Source organism: Dendrobates tinctorius, unplaced genomic scaffold, assembly GCF_039654945.1.
Source record: "Dendrobates tinctorius isolate UK_male_01 unplaced genomic scaffold, ASM3965494v1 ptg000003l, whole genome shotgun sequence".
Lineage (NCBI taxonomy): Eukaryota > Metazoa > Chordata > Amphibia > Anura > Dendrobatidae > Dendrobates > Dendrobates tinctorius.
Window position 1 is genome coordinate 23,367,171 of NW_027361671.1, and position 25,258 is coordinate 23,392,428.

Consider the following 25,258-nt stretch of genomic DNA (forward strand, 5'->3'; position numbering starts at 1 on the left):
ACGGTATAAGGTCACAGGAATAGCCAAAGATGGTGGTACTAAGTCCTTCTAGACCTATCGTGTGTGTAGCGTCGCAGCCGCAAACGCTTAAGTGGGCGGCTACTGCAGCGCGGCGTAGGACACTGCCGCTAAACGACAATGCTAGACGCAAGCGCAATGTCGGACGCTAGCAGCTGTGGACAATGAAGCAGAGGCGCGCTGGCGCTGGTACTGAACTCAATCCCTCACACAAGCGTAATATCAAAGGGTAGGGGTTTCAAATGAGTCATTCACCAGCATCATGCATTTATCGTCATTCACATAGCAGCAGGTATGGTCTATACTAGCGCACGCCTCCAGATCTCTGAGATGGACAAATGAGATTTGGAGCAGGACCTGAGCACATGACTCCCGATCTCCAATGGGAGATCATCCCATGAGCATGCTCAGTAAGAGGAGAGAAGGACGTAGCCTCAGGAGAGATTTGCTGCAAGGCAATCTCCTCTGCAATCTCTTCTGCAGTGGATAAAGAGCAGGAGACTGCAGAATGTGAGGATCTGGATTCCTGCATAGCGACCGCAGAAACCTGACTCCTAACACTCAGTCTCATACCCCTCTGGCTCCTGCATTAACTCCTCGTACCCCAGCTGGACAACATTAAAGACCCAGGACACAGAGGACTACGGTCTACAAGCGCCGCTGGTGTTCGGCACCAACGTTGGAGAAGAGTGACCCCTTCAATCAAGACCCCTGCAGACTGATAAGTTTTCACCATAGGAAAATAACTCTTATTACCGTTGAATTCTGTTTATGCTTTTCGGCTGTTTGCTAAACCCGTTCACATTATATTCATTTCTATACTGTTAACTTTCCCAGTATTATTCCCTGTAAATTAACCTCCCCTTTAACTGTTGGTCCATCTGCTCTGTGGTGACATACCTATTCCTGCACGCTACTTACATGCGTGTGCCGCATCAGTACCACAAGGACGGGCGTCAGGGAAGAAGCGTTACAGTAAGCGCTGTTCCCTGGCGTCGAGTGCTGAACATGGCTCTCATCATTCTCCTCTGCTCTGCCGGTGATCAGCACAAGCAGGGGACAATGATGAGAGTGTTCAGCACCCGGCGCAAGGGAACATGGCTTACTGTAATGCTTCTTCCCCAGCACCGATGTGTGTCACATGGATGACATCCATGTGCGTTATACGTATGCACATGTACTGGATGTTTTGTGGCCCCTGCTGACATTAAAAAATGGACATCTCAGCGTGTAGTGCCCACGGACACATGGTCTGTGGAAACACCCTGACATGTGCACAGACCCATTCACTTGAATAGGTAAATAGTGCTCCGTTCCTCCCGAGTCCCTCCTCATAGATGCCCAATGGTATAAAATTCTGTGACACACCCATGGTATCTACATAATCACTGCACCCCTAGATGAATTCATTGAGAGGTGTAGTTCATAAAATGGAGTCACTTAGGAGGGGTTCTGCTGTTTTGGCACCTTATGGGCTCTCCCAGTGGGTCATGGCATCTGCAAACCATAACAGTAAAATCTGGTGCTCATTCCCTTCTGAGCTCTGCCATGTGCCCAAACAGTGGTTTACCCCCACATATGGGGTATCAGCGTACTCAGAACAAATTGCACAGTAACTCTTAGTGTCCAATTTCTTCTGTTACCCTTGAGAAAATAAAAAATTGGGGGCGAAAAAATTATTTTTACGGCTCTATGTTATAAACTTCTGTGAAGCACTTGGGGTTCATCTAGATATGTTCCTTAGGGGGTCTAGTTTCCAAAATGGTGTCACCTGTGGGGTTTCCACTGTTAAGACACATCAGGGGCTCTCTGAATGCGACATGGCTTCCAATCTTAATTCCAGCCAATTTTGCTTTGAAAAAGTAAAACAGCTCTCCTTCCCTTCCAAGCTCTGCCATACGCCCAAACAGTGGTTTACCTGCACATATGGGGCATTAGCATACTCAGGAAAAATTGCACAACTCTTGTGGACCAATTTCTCCTGTTACCCTTGGGAAAATAAAAAAATTGGGGGTGAAAAGATCATTTTTATGATTTTTTATTTTTACGGCTCTACTTTATAAATGTCTGTGAAGCACTTGGGGGATCAAAGTGCTCACCACACATCTGGATAAGTTCCTCAGGGGGTCTAGTTTCCAAAATGGTGTTAGGGTACCATCACATTTAGCGATGCACCAGCGATCCCGACAACGATACGACCCGGTCAGGATCGCTGGTGCATCGCTAAATGGTCGCTAGTGAACTGCCAGACAGCCAGATCTCACCAGCGATGCAGCAGTGGTCGGCGATCGTTACTTACCTGTCAGACGCGGCGATGAAGACGTCCTCCCGCCCGCGTCCACGCGTCACTCGACGAGAAACGGCCCAGGATGTTCTCACGTGATCAGCGATAGACAGTGGGGGTACCGGTCGGAGGTAAGTATCACACATAGCGATATCGCTAGCAATATCGCCACTGCGTCACAAAATCAGTGAGCGTAGGGAGCGTTTTTAAACCTCAGATGATTCACAAAAAAAATTATTGTTTTACTTCTTAATTGAGGATGACACCTTTAAAGCAAAGTAGGAGGAACTCTCCAATAAATGCTCATTTGGTTTCATCGGTCTACTGAAAGAAATGAATCATGATTCTTTGTTGCCAATGGAGGCTGAAATTGAGACTCTACAGACCATTTTGAAAAATAGAATGTCTGGTGAGGATCTAAAAAAAATGAAAAAATCAACAGCATGTGAAGAATTGGTTTTATTTATTTTTTTATGTAATTCCTCATGCAGTGTAAGTGATTAGGTGACTTTATTCTTCACATTGATGCGATTACAGCGATATCAGATATATATCGGGTTTTTATGTTTGGCTGCTGTCACTTACTAAAAGACGCTTTTTATTGTGAAAACCATATTTTAAGAACTATAATTTTTACAATTATTTTTTTTGCACCATTTTCGGGCACATGACATTTTTTGATCGCTTTCAATTCTGATTTTTGTGAGAGAGAATGAGCAAAAACCAGCAATTCAGGAATTGCTTTTTGGTGGGGGTTTATACCGTTCTACGTGTGGTAAAATTGGTAAGACAGCTTAATTCTTCGGGTTGATTACAGCGATACCTAATTTATATAGTTTTTTTGTGTTTTGGCGCTTTTACACAATAAAAACTATTTTATAGAAAAAATAATTATTTTTACATCGCTTTAGTCTGAGAGCTATAACTTTCTTATTTTTCTGCTGATGGAGCTGTTTGTCCGTTTGTTTTTTGTGGGACAAGTTGCGATTTCAGCGGTACCATTTTTATTTACATCCGTTTTTTTCTATTGCGTTTTATTGAACTGTTTGTTCGGCAATATGATGATAAAGCATTGTTTTTTGCCTCTTTTTTTACGCTGTTCACTGAAGGGGTTAACTAGTGGGATACTTTTATAGAGAGGTTCGTTACGGATGCAGCAATACCAAATATATTTTTTTTTATTATTATTCACATAATAAATGTATTTATTGTAAAAATATTTTTTTCCTTATTTAGGGATTTTTTTAAAAATATTTTTACACTTTATAATTATTTTTTTTTACATTTTTCCTGTATGGGACAATACTATTTTACATCAGAGTATCTACCGAGTATCAGATCGAGATCTAACAGGCAGGGAAGAAGGCATGCCAATCTTTGAAAATTCTTGGAGAACAGGAGAAGTGCCAGAAGACTGGAGAAGAGCAAATGTTGTTCCTATCTTCAAAAAGGGGAAGAAGGTGGACCCAGGTAACTATAGGCCGGTGAGTCTGACTTCTATACCAGGAAAGATCTTTGAACAAATTATTAAACAACATGTATGTCAATACCTGGATAAGAATGAAGTGATTAAACAGAGTCAGCATGGGTTTGTAACTAATAAGTCATGTCAGACTAACTTAATTTCCTTCTATGACGGTATCACTGATTGGGTGGATCAAGGAAATGCTGTAGATATAGTATATCTTGACTTCAGCAAAGCATTTGACAAAGTCTCTCATACAATCCTTATTGAAAAAATGATTAAGTATGGTATGGACAAGGCAACTGTTAGGTGGATTCATAACTGGCTTAGTGATCGGACCCAAAGAGTGGTCGTAAATGGCTGCACATCCAGTTGGAAGAATGTCTCAAGTGGGGTACCACAGGGCTCTGTCCTGGGCCCTGTATTGTTCAACATCTTTATCAACGATTTAGATGAAGGCATTGAGGGTAAACTGATTAAATTTGCTGATGACACAAAGCTAGGAGGGATAGCTAATACTAGAGAAGAGAGAGAGAGGATTCAAAAAGATTTAAATAAACTGGAGAAGTGGGCAGCAACAAACAGAATGGTTTTTAACAGGGAGAAATGCAAAGTACTACATCTGGGCAATAAAAATGGAAAAAGCATATATAGAATGGGAGGAATAGGGCTAAGTGACAGCACATGTGAAAAAGACTTGGGTATACTAATAGATCACAGACTGAATATGAGTCAACAGTGTGATGCAGCAGCAAAAAAGGCAAATGCAATTCTAGGATGTATTAACAGAAGCATACAGTCTAGATCACGTGAAGTCATTATTTCCCTCTACTCCTCTTTGGTCAGACCTCATCTGGAATATTGTGTCCAGTTTTGGGCACCACATTTTAAAAAAGACATCAACAAACTGGAGCAAGTTCAGAAAAGAGCGACCAGAATGGTGACCGGTCTGCAAACCCTGTCTTATGAGGAAAGGTTGCAGGATTTGGGAATGTTTAGTTTGCAAAAGAGAAGACTGAGAGGAGACTTAATAGCTGTCTACAAATATCTAAAGGGCTGTCACATTGTAGAAGGATCAACTTTATTCTCATTTGCACAAGGAAAGACTAGAAGCAATGGGATGAAACTGAATGGGAGGAGACACAGATTAGATATTAGAAAAAACTTTTTGACAGTTAGAGTGATCAATGAGTGGAACAGGCTGCCACGAGAAGTGGTGAGTTCTCCTTCAATGGAAGTCTTCAAACAGAGGCTGGACAGACATCTGACTGGGATGATTTAGCGAATCCTGCTTTGAGCAGGGGGTTGGACCAGATGGCCCAGGAGGTCCCTTCCAACTCTACGATTCTATGATTCTATGATTCTATGATTGCCTGCTCACAAGCCAACTTCCCTGCTGGACCCAGAAGGACCCAGTGGCCATCTTAGGGCCAGGGGTCTCTATGAAGATCATCAGGACAATGTGATCACATCGCATTATCCTGATGGAAGTGCGCAGGGAGCCCCTCCCTGCACTATGCCCCTCTATGTTGCTGTCACTACTGACAGCGGCATCAAAAGGGTTAAATGCCCATGATAATCATAATAATAATAAATTTTATTTCTATAGCGCTGACATATTCCGCAGCACTTTACATTTCAGAGGGGACTTGTACAGACAATAGACATTACAGCATAACAATAATCACATAGATCATAACAGATACCAAGAGGAATGAGGGCCCTGCTAGCACCGATCATGGGTGTTGCTGCAGGGTGTCAAATGTCACATACAGCAGACATCCGCACATGATCGTCGCGGCACTCAACGTGAGGCCGCACAATCACCGCGCTGTACTAGTGCTGCTGTTGTACCAAAAAATAAAAAGGGAAGCAAAAATGCCATAAAATCATGAAGTTTATTAATGCAACAATTATTTAAAATTGATAAAGGTAATACAGAGACAAAAATGCAAAAAAGGCCACTTTATGCAGGAATACATCAATGAAAAAATACTAATACAATTCACCTAGGGTACCAGATCCATTAAGGCTCAACTAAGTTATAAAAGAAATATAGGTATATAATGAGTTGAATTACAACTTCTACTGATGAAAAAAGCCTATAAAATAGGTTACTCCCAAGGGAAAGAATAAAAATGTACAGTCTGCACTTAGAAATAAATAGCATAAATTGCTGTACCATACAATCAAATGTCAAGTTTCATTTAGAAAAGACACACACCAATAAAGATTTCCATAAAATGAGTCCCAAATTTCATGTTTGTTAGTGGGGTAAGTCCCCTTTAAATTTCCAGTCACATGGGGCAATGCAGGAAACAAAGATTTTGAGTGTGTACTTTCCTTGTAATATGATAAATAGCTTCCAAATAACATATTCAAACTACTGCATTAATTGCAAGAAACCCACATTGAAGGTTGAAATAATGCAAATCAAAGGAGTTAACAAGACCATCCTGTATATATAGTAGGATATTAATGTATGGTTTTACAAATGTATATTGTTATATTGCTTTAAGGTAGGGAAAGTGTAGTATCCTATTTAGTCCTCTAGATGGGGTAGAGTTATCCTCAGGGTGTATATAGTTAAATGTAGGAGGGGCTAACTGTGGCTAAGCCAGGGAGCATCCAGCATTTTATTCAGTTGTGCTAGTGGTGCACTGACAGGGCAGTTAGCCCCGTAACGTTGTGAAGATATCAGCCCAAGTTCCGGGACGGAGGGCCAAAGAGAATAAAAGCTCAGTATACAGCAGCGGAGAGCAGAATAACAGAGTTTGCAGCAGGGCAGGCTTTATAAAGGCATCATGTGGCAGCTTGCTATGTGGGCAGATGCCCTTTTGTCTGGGGCGAAACAGACAGGGGAACTCCCAAAGATAGTGAAGCTGGTCAGGGAGGATGCTGTGTTGCTGTCCGGGATGACCCGGGACCGTTCTGGAAGGTGACAGTGAGAATATAGGGAAAGAGAAGAAGGCAATCTGTGTGTTACCTGACGCATATGCTGTAACTGAAATTAACGTATTGAGAATGTACAAGAGTAAAGTTTCTTGTTTAAAGTTAGAAATGGACTGTGACTCCGTTTGTACCAAAATTTATGGAAAAAGTATACAGCCACCTAGCACAAGCCCTGGAGGTGAGAAGAATGGAGCAACAGGTATGCTGACAGAGAACTGTGATGTGTATGTGAGGGGAGGTCAGGGAATGCCTGGGCCGTTTACCTCAGCCAAGGCTACCGCCCTGGCTGAACCTTACACAGACATGACAGATATGCCTAAGCGTATTATCTGCAAAGCGGCTGGCAACCGCCGACACACATTTCGTGTGTAGCTTTGTCCAGGGGAGTGTGTGTGAGAGTGCTAAACATGCCGGTCTTTCTTTGCCCGAAGATTAGTACTAAAAAAACTTCATGAGAAACCAAATATGGGAGAAAATTGGACTGAGAACTACAAGCTCTCTCTATATTGGAGGAAATAAGTGATGAACAAGAAGAATCTACCAGTTCCTGTAAATTCATTCAACTCATCCTTAAAAATTTCCCCCATTGAATTTATACCCCAATGTTGAAATGTTTGTAAAATTAGTAACAAGAGAATTTGAAGAGATTTCAAACAATAAAATTGATAATCTCACCCCTACCCTGAGAGCAGCAATGAGGGAATTTAAAAGCTTCAAAGAAGTTGTGATAAAGCCTGCTGATAAAGGGGGAAACGTGGTGATATGACCCATTAAAATGTATGAAAAAGAGGCCTTTAGGCAGTTGAGGGATGAAACTTGTTACAAAAGGCTGACATATAATAAATCCTTGACTTTTCAGAAAGAAATACAGGAAATCATGGATAAGGACTTTAATGAAGGATTGATAACCAAAGATTTGAAGACTCACTTGATAACTCAATACCCGAAGATGGCGTGTATCTATTGTATCTTTAAGATACATAAAAACCCTTATGGAAAGCCCATTATGTCGGGCAACGGTAATCTCTGTGAAGTGGTATGTAAATACTTTGATTTTTTTTTTTAAACCACTGGTTTACAGCCTGCCTTCATATGTAAAAGACACTGTAGATGTTCTAAAAAAGTTGATGGAATTCCAATGATAGAGATATGTGGTTTGTCACGTTAGACGTTGAGTCTTTATATACATCAATCAGACAGCACAAGGGAATTCAAGCAGTGAGAACTTTTTTAACAATGACTGACTACAACACTGAGTTTGTTGAATTCCTTTTAACTCTTCTCAAGTTTGCATTGGAACACAACTTTTTTATTTTTAAAGAAAGTATTTACCTACAGAAACAAGGTACAGTGATGGGGGCAGCTTTTGCACCCACATATACAAATTTATTTTTGGGCATGTGGGAGAGAACTATTTTCTCCTCCAAACCAGTGGCTTTGATTGAGAACGTCCTGTTCTGTGTTCGCTACATAGATGACATATTTATGCTACAGCAGGGCTCAGAGCAGGACCTTATTGATTTTTGGAGATCCTGAATGATAATAATCTGAATATTAAATTAACGTGTAAGTACAGCCAAACAACCATTGATTTTTTTGGATTTTCAGATTACAGGAGGAAAAGATGGATTCTTGCAAACCAATGTATTTCGAAACGATACTGTTGTAAACTCGCTTCTTCATGCAACTTCTTCGCATCCATGATCGCTCATGAATGGAATACCTTATGAGCAATTTCTCAGGGCAAAAATGATTTGCTTAAATGATCAATCTTTCTCTGAACAAACAAATATTCTTACTGCTAGATTTGAAGAGCATGGTTATTCAAAAAGAGCTATCAAGAGGGGTCTAAAAAAGCTCAAAAGCCCAGATGAACTGATTTGTTAAAGCCGAGAATGAAAACTATCAATGAACTAAAGGTAAGATTAATTTCAACATACAACAACAAATGGTTTGAAATGAAGAATGCCCTTAAAAAATACTGGTCTATATTGAAAATTGACCCAACTCTAACAAAACATCTATATCATCAACCTTCAATTACTTATAGGTGGTCCTCCAACCTCAAGGTTCTTCTTGTCCACAGCTATCCTGGACCGAACTTGGAAAAGACCTTTGGATCCAAGGGACCTAAGTGGGGATTTTTTTCCTTGCAATAATTGTATTGCCTGCCCCAATATGTCTCGTGCTTCTACGTTTGAATCCAGCAAAGGTACGAAAATTTTTACGATCACCCAGCATATTACATGCAATATGAACAGTGTGATTAACTATGCAGTGTGTCCCTGCCCCAAAATATATATAGGTCTTACATCTAGACCATTAAAGGTTAGGGTAAGGGAATTTTCAGGATATCCAGAATGCACATGACATTGACAAATGAATGCATTGAGCAGCAGGGTGGTGTGCTGGTAAAAGGGAAAAAAAAAAAATCTTTTAAATCTGCCTGAGCGAGTGTGAACGAGCACCATCGTCCTTTCTGATAGATGCCTATAAGCTCTACACAATCTATATACCACACGTAACTGAAGAAGGTTACATTGACCGAAACGTCTTTTTTCGTGTACTACAATAAACCGCCTTACAAATACCTTTAAGTTGAGTGCTAGGTTCATATTTGTTGCTTTAACGGTTTGGGAACCTAACCTTAGCACCATCTTGAGTTGTGCTCATGGTGTTCTTTCTAAACGAGCTGAGTGTGACCTGAGCATAAGTGCGAACTGTGGTAAGTGTGTGACTTGTGATTCAGTGACTTTGAATTCAGGGAGTTTCCAAATGGAGGTATTACTGAATTGCTGTTATATTTTATTAATACTTTTTATTTATTTTTGCTTATCTTTTTGTCTGGTGCAATCCCCATTAGAATGTGCTCCACTATTGCCAATGCCATCCAGTGCACGTCTTGCCGCATGTATGAAATCCTTGAACAGCCGGTCGAGGGTGCATACTGCTGTGCGAGATGTGAGCACATTGTGCATTTGGAAGCCCAGATACTGGATCTAAATGTGCAGCTGGCAACACTGAGATCCATAGACAATATGGAAAGGAGTCTTCTGCTCACTGAGCAGATGCTCAATGGGATAGATGAGGGGGGATGCTAGGTTGGAGCGGCAGGACAATGAAGCAGCTAGCTGGGTGACAGTTAGAAGGTGGGGTAGAGGGAAGAGCACCAGGAAGGCTAGTCCTGATCTGGCACACCCAATAAGTTTGCTAAGTTGGCAGATGAGGGGAGTGTTAGTGCAGGAGTAGCACTGCTGCAGCAAGGCATGTCCTCTGAAAGCCAGAGGAGTGTCTGCTCCAGTAAGGGGGGTAATAGGAGAGCAGGGCAGGCCAGACAGGTTCTAGTAGTGGGAGACTCAATTATTAGGAGAACAGATAGGGCAATCTGTCACAAAGACAGGGATCGTCGAACGATGTGCTGCCTACCTGGCGCTCGAGTCCAACACATCGCTGATCGGGTTGACAGATTACTGGGAGGGGCTGGTGAGGATCCAGAAGTCATGGTGCACATTGGCACAAATGACAAAGTTAGAGGTAGGTGGAAGGTCCTTAAAGATGATTTCAGGGAATTAGGCTGTAAGCTTAAAGCAAGGACCTCCAAGGTGGTATTTTCGGAAATGCTTCCTTTACCATGTGCCACGCCAGAGAAGCAACGGGAGATTAGGGAGGTTAATAAGTGGCTCAGGAATTGGTGTAGGAAGGAGGGGTTTGGGTTCCTGCAGAACTGGGCCGACTTCTCAGTTGGCTACAGGTTCTACGCTAGGGACGGGCTGCACCTTAATGGGGAGGGTGCAGCTGTGCTGTGGGAGAAAATGGCTAGAAGGTTGGAGGAGTGTTTAAACTAGTGACGAGGGGGCTAGGGTATTCCTTTTATAGGAGGGGAAGACAGTGCAGATAGAGACCTGGGCACAAATAATGAAATTGGGGGTGGGGGTGGCATGGGGGGTCGGGTTAGAACAGTTAATAATTTAAGCAAGAATAGAGGTACAGAGAGATACATAAAGTGCATGTATACTAATGCCAGGAGCCTCACCAACAAGATGGAGGAATTGGAGTTAATGTTGTTGGAACATAATTATGACATGGTGGGGATATCTGAGACATGGCTGGATGAGAGCCATGACTGGGCGGTTAATTTACAGGGCTATAGTCTGTTCAGAAATGACCAAACAAATAAGCGAGGGGAGGCGTGTGTTTATATGTAAAATCAACCTTAAAACCCATCCTTCGTGATAATATATATGAATCTAATGAAAATGTAGAGTCCCTGTGGGTAGAGATAAGGGGAGGGGGGAAAAATAACAAATTACTGATAGGGGTTTGTTATAAGTCTCCAAAAATAATGGAAGCAACAGAGAATATCCTCATAAAGCAAATAGATGAAGCTGCGACTCAAGGAGAAGTCATTATTATGGGGGACTTCAACTACCCTGAAATACATTGGGGAACCGAAACCTGCAGTTCCAGCAAAGGTAATAGGTTTTTGACAACTATGAGAGACAATTACCTTTCACAACAGGACAGAATAAGAGGGGGGGCACTGCTAGACCTAATATTAACCAACAGGCCAGACCGCATATCAAATGTAAGGGTTGGGGGTCAGTTGGGTAATAGTGATCACAAATTAATAAGTTTTCATGTATCGTTTAATAAGATGTGAAGTAGAGGGGTTACAAGGACACTAAACTTCAGGAAGGCAAATTTCCAACAGATGAGAGATGATCTTGGTGCAGTTAACTGGGACGATATCCTGAGACATAAAAATACACAAAGAAAATGGGAGATGTTTATTAGCATCCTGAATAGGACCTGTGCACATTATATACCGTATGGGAATAAACATGCTAGAAATAGGAGGAAACCACTATGGTTAAATAGAGCTGTAAGGGGAGCAATAAGAGATAAAAAATAAAGCATTTAGAGAATTAAAGCAAGTAGGTAGTGATGAGGCATTAAATAAATACAGAAAATTAAATAAATTCTGTAAAAAGCAAATCAAGACAGCAAAGATTGAGACAGAGAGACTCATTGCCAGAGAAAGTAAAAATAATCCCAAAATATTATTTAACTACATAAATAGTAAGAAGCTAAGAAATGATAGTGTTGGCCCCCTTTAAATAGTCTGGGTGAAATGGTGGATGAGGATGAGGAAAAAGCCAATATGCTAAATGACTTTTTTTCAACAGTATTTACACAAGAAAATCCCATGATGGATAACATGATCAGGGATAAAAATTCTCCATTAAATTATTATTATTATTATTATTATTATTTATTTATATAGCACCATTGATTCCATGGTGCTGTACATGAGAAGGGGTTACATACAAATTACAGATATCACTTACAGTAAACAAACTAACAATGACAGACTGATACAGAGTGGAGAGAGGACCCTGCCCTTTCGGGCTTACATGCTACAGGATGGTGGGGAAGGAGACAGTAGGTTGGTGGGTTGCAGCAGTTCCGGTGTTGGTTGAGGTGATATCACCGGTAGTGGTGAGAGAGAAGGAGGTAGTGGGGTCATTGCAGGCTGTAGGCTTTCTTGAAGAGGTGGGTTTTCAGGTTCCGTCTGAAGGATCCAAATGTGGTTGATAGTCGGACTTGTTGGGGCAAAGAATTCCAGAGAATAGGGGCTATTCGGGAGAAGTCTTGGAGGCGGTTGGGTGAGGAGCAAATAAGTGTGGAGGAGAGAAGGAGGTCTTGGGAGGACCGGAGATTACGTGAGGGAAGGTATCGGGAGATTAGTTCAGAAACATATGGGGGAGACAGGTTATAGATGGCCTTGTAGGTCAGAATTAGTAATTTGAACTGGATACGCTGAGGGAATGGGAGCCAGTGAAGAGATTTGCAGAGGGGATAAGCGGAGGATTAGCGAAGAGAGAGATGAATTAGTCGGGTGGCAGAGTTTAGGATGGACTGGATAGGTGCGAGGGTGTTAGCAGGGAGACCACAAAAAAGGATGTTGCAGTTGTCGAGGCGGGAGATGATGAGGGCATGCACAAGCATTTTAGTAGATTGAGGGTTGAGGAAAGGATGGATTCTGGAAATATTTTTGAGCTGGAGGCGACAGGAGGTAGAAAGAGCTTGGATGTGCGGTTTGAAGGACAGGGCAAAGTCAAAGGTTTCTCCGAGGCAGCGGACTTCTGGTACTGGGGAAAGTGTGATGTCATTAATTGTTATAGCTAGGTTGGGTAAAGAAGATCTGTGAGATGGAGGAAAGATGATGAGTTCAGATTTGTCTACATTGAGTTTGAGGAAGCGAGAGGAGAAGAAGGAGGATATGGCTGATAGACACTCTGGGATTCTGGACAGCAGAGAGGTGACGTCTGGGCCAGAGAGGTAGATCTGAGTGTCATTAGCATAAAGGTGGTAGTGGAATCCGTGGGACTTTATGAGTTGCCCCAGACCAAGTGTATAGATTGAGAAGAGTAGGGATCCTAAAACAGAGCCTTGGGGGACTCCAACAGAGAGAGGGTGGGATGAGGAGGTGGTGTGGGAGTGGGAGACGCTGAATGTGCGGTTGGAAAGTTATGAGGAGATCCAGGATAGGGCAAGGCCTTTGATGCCGAAGGAGGAGAGGATCTGTAGTAGGAGGCAGTGGTCAACTGTGTCAAATGCAGCGGACAGGTCTAGAAGCAGGAGTATAGAGTATTGTCCATTTGATTTGGCTGTAAGTAGGTCGTTAGTAATTTTGGTCAGGGCTGTCTCAGTGGAGTGATGGGGGCAGAAACCAGATTGTAGATTGTCAAAGAGCAAGTTAGATGATAGGTAGGAGGAAAGTTCAGCGTGGACATGCTGTTCCAGGAGTTTGGAAGCGAATGGAAGCAATGATATTGGGCGATAGCTGGACATAGCGGTTGGATCGAGGGTTGGCATTTTAAGGAAAGGCGTGATTGTGGAATGCTTGAAAGCAGAAGGGAAGGTACCGGACGTTAGTGATAGGTTGAAGAGGTGGGTTAGGGATGGGATAAGTGTGGTGGTGAGGTTGGGGAGGAGGTGGGATGAGATGGGGTCAAGTGCACAGGTTGTGAGGTGCGATTTGGAGAAGAGGCAATTAAGCTCCCCTTCAGTGATGTTAGAGAGTGAGGTTATGGGGTTTGGGCATTGGTCTGGTATACAAAGGGGTTGTGGTGGTTGAGTGATGAAGACTTGCCTTCTTTGGTCAATCTTGTTTTTGAAGTGTGTGACAAAGTCCTCGGCAGAGATGAGGGAGGTTGGAGGAGGCAGTGGTGGGTGGAGGAGGGAGTTAAAAGTTTTGAATAACTGTTTTGGGTTGTAAGATAGGGAAGATACGAGGGTTGTGAAGTAGGCCTGTTTAGCAGAGGTGAGGGCAGATTTGAAATTGAGTGTTGCCTGTTTGAATGTGGTGAAGTCATCTTGTGAATTTGTTTTCTTCCAGCGCCGCTCTGCAATCCTGGACACTTGCCGGAGCTTTTTAGTGGTGTTATTGTGCCAGGGTTGTCTGTTGATACGTCACATTCTGCCATGAACGAGAGGGGCAACCGTGTCAATAGCTGATGCGAGAGTGGCATTGTAGAAAGCAGTGGCACTGTCTGTGTCATGGAGTGAGGATATGGATGCCAGTGGTAGAATAGAGTCAGAGAGCACGTGGGTGTCTAGGTGTGCAAGGTTTCTGCGGGGGTGTGCATGTTGCTGGACATGGGTGCCAGGTGAGGAGGACAGGGATGAGAAAGTGAGTAGATGATGGTCAGACAGAGGGAGAGGGGAGTTGGTGAAGTTAGAAAGAGAGCAGAGACGGGTGAAGACCAGGTCTAATGTGTGTCCATCTGTGTGGGTGGCTGAGGAGGACCACTGAGTAAGTCCAAAGGATGAAGTAAGGGACAGGAGTTTGGAGGCTGCTGACTGAAGAGTATCAGTGGGGATGTTGAAGTCACCCATGATGATAGTGGGGGTGTCAGTTGAAAGAAAATGAAGAAGCCAGGTAGAGAATTGGTCAATGAAGGCAGTGGTCAGGCCTGGAGGTCGGTATATGACGGCCAGTTGGAGGTTGGAGGGAGAGTAGATGCGGACAGAGTGGACTTCAAAAGAGGGGAGGATTAGGGAGGGAAGAGGTGGGATTGGGTTGAAGGTGCAGTTGGAAGAAAGGAGAAGACCCACTCCTCCATCATGTCTGTTGCCAGGGCGAGGAGCGTGGGTAAAGTGGAGGCCGCCGTAACACAGCGCAGCAGGGGAGGCGGTGTCAGAGGGTGTCAGCCATGTTTCTGTGAGGCCGAGGAAGGCAAGATTTTGAGAGAGAAAGAGGTCATGAATCACATGGAGATTATTGCATATGGAGCGGGCATTCCAAAGTGCACCCGAGAGAGGGAGCAGGGGGTTGGGTGTCAATGGCACAGGTTTTAAGTTGGGAAGATTGTGGTAGTTCTTATTAAAAAGGGAGCGGTAGGAAGGGGAAGTAGTGGGGGGTGAGAGCTGTGGGGGACCAGGATTGGGAGATATGTCGCCAGCAGTGAGGAGAAGCAGAGAAAGGGAGAGCAGATGGGAGAAGGAGAGCGGGCAGCTTGTTTTATGTTTCATTCGGACAGATTTGAGGTTGAGGAGCAGTTCAGCAGAGGAGGTCAGGTAGGGAGGAAAGAGGGAAGGGGAGATGATTATTTGGTTAGAGGGTGCTGGGGTTTGGGAATAGCGAAGGAGAGTGAGGACTAAAGGAGCACACACTGTGAGGGCATATGTAAACATGGTGAAGAAATAAGATAGGTTAAGAGAAGCTAGGTCCAAGTAATAAGAAGGGCTTACTCAGTAGACATACCCAAAAGAGACAGGAAGATAGTGTGGGGTCCTGACTCCTGCCGAGACTAACTGCCGTAGCATTTTCTAGATACTTTTGCTGCCGTGATACTTATGCTGCAGGGAGACACACGTGCCTGACCCGCACACGTGCCCCCCTAGAAGGCATCTGAATATATAGGACTGAATAGAGGATCAAGTGAGAGGGATTGTGGGAACTGCTTTGGGATAAATTACCAATTGCCTAGCACACCAGGGGATGTTAGACAATCAAAGACACAGGGCCTGGCTACATCCATATGCTAGTAACACCTTACACCTGATAACATCTCTACTGGCCCCAAGATGGCTATACAGCAGTAAGTATTGAGTTCAATGCAACAAATGAATTTAGCAAACATTCAGTAGGCACTATTATATACCATTAAATGAAAGGTTGCACTAGATGACAGCAAGCAGGGATTGTATCAGAAGAGATTGTACCATTAAATGAAAGGTTGCACTAGATGACAGCAAGCAGGGATTGTAGCAGAAGAGATTGTACCATTAAATGAAAGGTTGCACTAGATGACAGCAAGCAGGGATTGTAGCAGAAGAGATTGTACCTGTGTGAAGAGAGGAGAGGAGCTTGATTTTAATTCTCAGCCGTAGTAATAACTGCATTTTCAAGATACTTTTGCTGCCGTGATACTTATGCTGCAGGGAGACACACGTAGCAACTGACGAAAAGCAGTGAAAAAGTCCTCATATCACAAGGTAAAGTGCAAAGTAGGTTTTTATTGAAAGGTGAAACAAACAGAACATGGCTAAAAAGTGACATTGGTGGGAAAAGAAAGGCCGGGTAGCAATGGCAGCTCCAAATAAATAGTCATGAGAAATGCATGAACATTGTGAAGTGTCTAAATGTCTAAACATAAAAAGTGTTTGCCCATGAGCGTGACCATAGCTACAGGGAAAGAAATCCCTAAATGAATGATGACAGGCAAAAACATACAATATGGTAATCAAGGGGACACTTACACAAGAAGGAGCAGCAAGGGAGACCACAGCCGTCATATTTATTAATGACCTTGTAGGGGGCATAGAGAGTAGAATTTCAATATTTGCAGATGACACTGAACTCTGCAGGGTAATCAATACAGAGGAGGACAATTTTATATTACAGGAGGATTTATGTAAACTAGAAGCTTGGGCTGATAAATGGCAAATGAGCTTTAATGGGGATAAATGTAAGGTCATGCACTTGGGTAGAACAAACAAGATGTATAATTATGTGCTTAATTGTAAAACACTGGGCAAAACTGTCACTGAAAAAGACCTGAGTGTATGGGTGGACGACAAGCTCACATTTAGTGGCCAGTGTCAGGCAGCTGCTGCAAAGGCAAATAAAATAATGGGATGCATTAAAAGAGGCATAGATGCTCATGAGGAGAACATAATTTTACCTCTATATAAGTCACTAGTGCGACCACACTTAGAATACTGTGTACAGTTCTGGTCTCCGGTGTATAAGATTGGCATAGCTGAACTGGAGCGGGTGCAGAGAAGAGCGACCAAGGTTATTAGGGAACTAGGGGGTCTGCAATACCAAGACAGGTTATTACACTTGGGGTTATTTAGTTTGGAAAATCGAAGGCTTAGGGGTGATCTTATTACAATGTATAAATATATGCGGGGCAATACAAAGACCTTTCTAATGATCTTTTTACTCTTAGACCTGTGACGGGGACAAGGGGGCATCCTCTACGTCTGGAGGAAAGAAGGTTTAAGCATACTCACAGACCCGGATTCTTTACTGTAAGAGCAGTGAGACTATGTAACTCTCTGCCATATGATGTTGTAATGAGTGATTCCCTAATAAAATTTAAGAAGGGACTGGATGCCTTTCTTGAAATGTATAATATTACAGGGTATATATACTAGTTTCCTTAATATTGCGTTGATCCAGGCAGCTAGTCTGATTGCCGTATGTGGAGTCGGGAAAGAATTTTTTTCCCCAATGTGAAGCTTACTGTTTGCCACATGGGTTTTTTTTTATTTCCTCTGGATCAACATGTTAGGGCAAGTTAGGATAGGATATGGGTTGAACTAGATGGACTTAAAGTCTTCCTCCAACCTTAATAACTATGTTATTATGTTACTATGTTATCACTTTTGAAACCTGTGCCCAGACACTTTAAGACTACCCATGATTGTAACGCTAAACTATTAATGGTCACTGGCATTGATAAAGTTTATATTGATCAGAGGGGTGGTAATTGGAAGAAAAACCTTGCTCAATTGGAGGCGCGATGGATTTCAAAAGTAGGGTCGGTTCAACCACATGGCTTAAACAAAGTTTTAAGCTTTGCCCCTTTCCTTTAAAGAGTATTTTATGTTTTATGTTGGTCTTTTATCTGTTTTTAATTTTTGCTTTTTTATTCCTTATTTCCTATAGCTCCATGCAATATACTTTGTTTACGTACCTTTTGGAGCAGTCTATGTGGACTCTTGATGTCGATGTCTTTTTGGACTCTGCCATGCTTCAGGTGCCATGGATGTCCATCCTTCTTCTCTTTTCTTTTTGGCACTTCAGCACTTTATATCTTGTGAGCAGCTGGTTTTGATTTTTGCATCCTATTATGAGCAAAGAAGAACTTATTTAAATATTGGACAATTTATTATGGGGTTTTTTTGCACCATTAATAATTTTATGGACACTTCCTTTAAGAGCTATATTGTATGTATAAGGTGTTGTGAGTTCATTTTCCCCTTCACTACTGAGGCCCGATGAACTCCCTCTTCTGGTAAAGAAAGATAGTGAGCCTGATTATCAAACACCTGAGCCTAATGATGATCACTGGCTGAGTGGAGTTACTGACTGGATATAAGGCTGCCAACGCCCTTCTGCCCTGCGGGTGATTTCTCTGTGGGATCCTTGAAGACCAGTCTGAATTCCTGCTCTTCTAAAGCTAAGTTTTCTGCCTGGCTTTTTGCATTTGTGCTTTGACTTTGTTTTGCTTTGTTTTTCTAGATTTCTGCCATTCCCTGCTGGGGTGAGCTGAATTCCTTTAGCTCTGTCTTCTGAAAATACCTGAGTGCTGATTTAGTTTTTGAAGCCTAGCTGCTTCAGGGTCTTTCTCCATATCAGCTTGTTGGCTTATGTTTTTGATAGGGTTTTGGCAGATTGCAGACAGCAACCTTCCTTTCCTGTTCTGTTTAGTTAGTTTGGGCCCCATCGTTTGCTCAGCCTATCTTTCTATCTGTGTGAGTGTTTTTTCATCTTGCTTCACCGTCATTATATGTTGGGGGCTGCCTTTTACTTTGGGGTCTGCTCTGGGGCAGTTTAGATTTCCTTTTCTGTCTTCAGGCTATTTAGCTCTCCGGCTGTGATCGAGGGGTCTAGGGCACCGTAGGAACCCCCCACGGCTACTGTTAGTTGTGTTGATAGGTTCAGGGGTCTGCAATCTGATAGTTGCCAACTTCTCTGGTTTTCTGGACGTAGCTCCTATTTTTGTGTCTGCCTCCTACGGTGACTCGTTCATAACAATAAGGGCTCATACTCACTTTTGTGGGTGCCATAACCCAGTGGAAGAGTCCCTGAGGTGTCAGAACAGCAGAAACCCCCCCATTTTAACAAACTACAACTTTTAATGAATTCATCTAGGAGTGCAATGATCAGATTGAAACCACGATGTGTCACAGAATTTTGTTCCATTGGGCAGTGAAGAAAAAATAATTACATTTTTACCACAAAAATGTGGGGGTTTTTTCGTAGATTTTATTTTTTCACATGAGAAAGTGGGTAGAAATGGCACCAAAATGTGGCACACAAATTCTGCTGAACATGTGTTAGGAACGGCGGGATGCACTAAATAAAAAACTAATAAAGTGCATTCGCCGCTCAGGGTCCACCGTGCAGTAGGTGATATAACCGCTGCTAAGTGGTGGCAGAAGCAGTATGGCGGTATTATGCACAGGGTTAACCGTCACCCAAGTGCACAGAGCAATCTCTGTTAAATCACAGAGATGCCTATGAACATAAACAAAAGAGCTGAGCCTGTTAAGGTCACAAGTACTCAGAGTAGTTACGCATACGGTATAAGGTCACAGGAATAGCCAAAGATGGTGGTACTAAGTCCTTCTAGACCTATCGTGTGTGTAGCGTCGCAGCCGCGAACGCTTAAGTGGGTGGCTACTGCAGCGTGGCGTAGGACACTGCCGCTAAACGACAATGCTAGACGCAAGCGCAATGTCGGACGCTAGCAGCTGTGGACAATGAAGCAGAGGCGCGCTGGCGCTGGTACTGAACTCAATCCCTCACACAAGCGTAATATCAAAGGGTAGGGGTTTCAAATGAGTCATTCACCAGCATCATGCATTCATCGTCATTCACATAGCAGCAGGTATGGTCTATACTAGCGCACGCCTCCAGATCTCTGAGATGGACAAATGAGATTTGGAGCAGGACCTGAGCACATGACTCCCGATCTCCAATGGGAGATCATCCCATGAGCATGCTCAGTAAGAGGAGAGAAGGACGTAGCCTCAGGAGAGATTTGCTGCAAGGCAATCTCCTCTGCAATCTCTTCTGCAGTGGATAAAGAGCAGGAGACTGCAGAATGTGAGGATCTGGATTCCTGCATAGCGACCGCAGAAACCTGACTCCTAACACTCAGTCTCATACCCCTCTGGCTCCTGCATTAACTCCTCGTACCCCAGCTGGACACCATTAAAGATCCAGGACACAGAGGACTACGGTCTACAAGCGCCACTGGTGTTCGGCACCAACGTTGGAGAAGAGTGACCCCTTCAATCAAGACCCCTGCAGACTGATAAGTTTTCACCATAGGAAAATAACTCTTATTACCGTTGAATTCTGTTTATGCTTTTTGGCTGTTTGCTAAACCCGTTCACATTATATTCATTTCTATACTGTTAACTTTCCCAGTATTATTCCCTGTAAATTAACCTCCCCTTTAACTGTTGGTCCATCTGCTCTGTGGTGACATACCTATTCCTGCACGCTACTTACATTCGTGTGCCTCATCAGTACCACAAGGACGGGCGTCAGGGAAGAAGCGTTACAGTAAGCGCTGTTCCCTGGCGTCGAGTGCTGAACATGGCTCTCATCATTCTCCTCTGCTCTGCCGGTGATCAGCACAAGCAGGGGACAATGATGAGAGTGTTCAGCACCCGGCGCAAGGGAACATGGCTTACTGTAATGCTTCTTTCCCAGCACCGATGTGTGTCACATGGATGACATCCATATGTGTTATACATATGCACATGTACTGGATGTTTTGTGGCCCCTGCTGACATTAAAAAATGGACATCTCAGCGTGTAGTGCCCACGGACACATGGTCTGTGGAAACACCCTGACATGTGCACAGACCCATTCACTTGAATAGGTAAATAGCGCTCCGTTCCTCCCGAGTCCCTCCTCATAGATGCCCAATGGTATAAAATTCTGTGACACACCCATGGTATCTACATAATCACTGCACCCCTAGATGAATTCATTGAGAGGTGTAGTTCATAAAATGGAGTCACTTAGGAGGGGTTCTGCTGTTTTGGCACCTTATGGGCTCTCCCAGTGGGTCATGGCATCTGCAAACCATAACAGTAAAATCTGGTGCTCATTCCCTTCTGAGCTCTGCCATGTGGCCAAACAGTGGTTTACCCCCACATATGGGGTATCAGCGTACTCAGAACAAATTGCACAGTAACTCTTAGTGTCCAATTTCTTCTGTTACCCTTGAGAAAATAAAAAATTGGGGGCGAAAAAATTATTTTTACGGCTCTATGTTATAAACTTCTGTGAAGCACTTGGGGTTCATCTAGATATGTTCCTTAGGGGGTCTAGTTTCCAAAATGGTGTCACCTGTGGGGTTTCCACTGTTAAGAAACATCAGGGGCTCTCTGAATGCGACATGGCTTCCAATCTTAATTCCAGCCAATTTTGCTTTGAAAAAGTAAAACAGCTCTCCTTCCCTTCCAAGCTCTGCCATACGCCCAAACAGTGGTTTACCTGCACATATGGGGCATTAGCATACTCAGGAAAAATTGCACAACTCTTGTGGACCAATTTCTCCTGTTACCCTTGGGAAAATAAAAAAATTAGGGGTGAAAAGATCATTTTTATGATTTTTTATTTTTACGGCTCTACTTTATAAATGTCTGTGAAGCACTTGGGGGATCAAAGTGCTCACCACACATCTGGATAAGTTCCTCAGGGGGTCTAGTTTCCAAAATGGTGTTAGGGTACCATCACATTTAGCGATGCACCAGCGATCCCGACAACGATACGACCCGGTCAAGATCGCTGGTGCATCGCTAAATGGTCGCTAGTGAACTGCCAAACAGCCAGATCTCACCAGCGATGCAGCAGTGGTCGGCGATCGTTACTCACCTGTCAGACGCGGCGATGAAGACGTCCTCCCGCCCGCGTCCACGCGTCACTCGACGAGAAACGGCCCAGGATGTTCTCACGTGATCAGCGATAGACAGTGGGGGTACCGGTCGGAGGTAAGTATCACACATAGCGATATCGCTAGCAATATCGCCACTGCGTCACAAAATCAGTGAGCGTAGGGAGCGTTTTTAAACCTCAGATGATTCACAAAAAAATTATTGTTTTACTTCTTAATTGAGGATGACACCTTTAAAGCAAAGTAGGAGGAACTCTCCAATAAATGCTCATTTGGTTTCATCGGTCTACTGAAAGAAATGAATCATGATTCCTTGTTGCCAATGGAGGCTGAAATTGAGACTCTACAGACCATTTTGAAAAATAGAATGTCTGGTGAGGATCTAAAAAAAATGAAAAAATCAACAGCATGTGAAGAATTGGTTTTATTTATTTTTTTATGTAATTCCTCATGCAGTGTAAGTGATTAGGTGACTTTATTCTTCACATTGATGCGATTACAGCGATATCAGATATATATCGGGTTTTTATGTTTGGCTGCTGTCACTTACTAAAAGACGCTTTTTATTGTGAAAACCATATTTTAAGAACTATAATTTTTTCAATTATTTTTTTTGCACCATTTTCGGGCACATGACATTTTTTGATCGCTTTCAATTCTGATTTTTGTGAGAGAGAATGAGCAAAAACCAACAATTCAGGAATTGCTTTTTGGTGGGGGTTTATACTGTTCTACGTGTGGTAAAATTGGTAAGACAGCTTAATTCTTCGGGTTGATTACAGCGATACCTAATTTATATAGTTTTTTTGTGTTTTGGCGCTTTTACACAATAAAAACTATTTTATAGAAAAAATAATTATTTTTACATCGCTTTAGTCTGAGAGCTATAACTTTCTTATTTTTCTGCTGATGGAGCTGTTTGTTCGTTTGTTTTTTGTGGGACAAGTTGCGATTTCAGCGGTACCATTTTTATTTACATCCATTTTTTTCTATTGCGTTTTATTGAACTGTTTGTTCAGCAATATGATGATAAAGCATTGTTTTTTGCCTCTTTTTTTACGCTGTTCACTGAAGGGGTTAACTAGTGGGATACTTTTATAGAGAGGTTCGTTACGGATGCAGCAATACCAAATATATTTTTTTTATTATTATTCACATAATAAATGTATTTATTGTAAAAATATTTTTTTCTTTATTTAGGGATTTTTTTAAAAATATTTTTACACTTTATAATTATTTTTTTTTACATTGTTCCTGTATGGGACAATACTATTTTACATCAGAGTATCTACCGAGTATCAGATCGAGATCTAACAGGCAGGGAAGAAGGCATGCCATTGCCTGCTCACAAGCCAACTTCCCTGCTGGACCCAGAAGGACCCAGTGGCCATCTTAGGGCCAGGGGTCTCTATGAAGATCATCAGGACAATGTGATCACATCGCATTATCCTGATGGAAGTGCGCAGGGAGCCCCTCCCTGCACTATACCCCTCTATGTTGCTGTCACTACTGACAGCGGCATCAAAAGGGTTAAATGCCCATGATAATCATAATAATAAATTTTATTTCTATAGCGCTGACATATTCCGCAGCACTTTACATTTCAGAGGGGACTTGTACAGACAATAGACATTACAGCATAACAATAATCACATAGATCATAACAGATACCAAGAGGAATGAGGGCCCTGCTAGCACCGATCATGGGTGTTGCTGCAGGGTTTCAAATGTCACATACAGCAGACATCCGCACACGATCGTCGCGGCACTCAACGTGAGGCCGCACAATCACCGCGCTGTACTAGTGCTGCTGTTGTACCAAAAAATAAAAAGGGAAGCAAAAATGCCATAAAATCATGAAGTTTATTAATGCAACAATTATTTAAAATTGATAAAGGTAATACAGAGACAAAAATGCAAAAAAGGCCACTTTATGCAGGAATACATCAATGAAAAAATACTAATACAATTCACCTAGGGTACCAGATCCATTAAGGCTCAACTAAGTTATAAAAGAAATATAGGTATATAATGAGTTGAATTACAACTTCTACTGATGAAAAAAGCCTATAAAATAGGTTACTCCCAAGGGAAAGAATAAAAATGTACAGTCTGCACTTAGAAATAAATAGCATAAATTGCTGTACCATACAATCAAATGTCAAGTTTCATTTAGAAAAGACACACACCAATAAAGATTTCCATAAAATGAGTCCCAAATTTCATATGTTTGTTAGTGGGGTAAGTCCCCTTTAAATTTCCAGTCACATGGGGCAATGCAGGAAACAAAGATTTTGAGTGTGTACTTTCCTTGTAATATGATAAATAGCTTCCAAATAACATATTCAAACTACTGCATTAATTGCAAGAAACCCACATTGAAGGTTGAAATAATGCAAATCAAAGGAGTTAACAAGACCATCCTGTATATATAGTAGGATATTAATGTATGGTTTTACAAATGTATATTGTTATATTGCTTTAAGGTAGGGAAAGTGTAGTATCCTATTTAGTCCTCTAGATGGGGTAGAGTTATCCTCAGGGTGTATATAGTTAAATGTAGGAGGGGCTAACTGTGGCTAAGCCAGGGAGCATCCAGCATTTTATTCAGTTGTGCTAGTGGTGCACTGACAGGGCAGTTAGCCCCGTAACGTTGTGAAGATATCAGCCCAAGTTCCGGGCCGGAGGGCCAAAGAGAATAAAAGCTCAATATACAGCAGCGGAGAGCAGAATAACAGAGTTTGCAGCAGGGCAGGCTTTATAAAGGCATCATGTGGCAGCTTGCTATGTGGGCAGATGCCCTTTTGTCTGGGGCGAAACAGACAGGGGAACTCCCAAAGATAGTGAAGCTGGACAGGGAGGATGCTGTGTTGCTGTCCGGGATGACCCGGGACCGTTCTGGAAGGTGACAGTGAGAATATAGGGAAAGAGAAGAAGGCAATCTGTGTGTTACCTGACGCATATGCTGTAACTGAAATTAACGTATTGAGAATGTACAAGAGTAAAGTTTCTTGTTTAAAGTTAGAAATGGACTGTGACTCCGTTTGTACCAAAATTTATGGAAAAAGTATACAGCCACCTAGCACAAGCCCTGGAGGTGAGAAGAATGGAGCAACAGGTATGCTGACAGAGAACTGTGATGTGTATGTGAGGGGAGGTCAGGGAATGCCTGGGCCGTTTACCTCAGCCAAGGCTACCGCCCTGGCTGAACCTTACACAGACATGACAGATATGCCTAAGCGTATTATCTGCAAAGCGGCTGGCAACCGCCGACGCACATTTCGTGTGTAGCTTTGTCCAGGGGAGTGTGTGTGAGAGTGCTAAACATGCCGGTCTTTCTTTGCCCGAAGATTAGTACTAAAAAAACTTCATGAGAAACC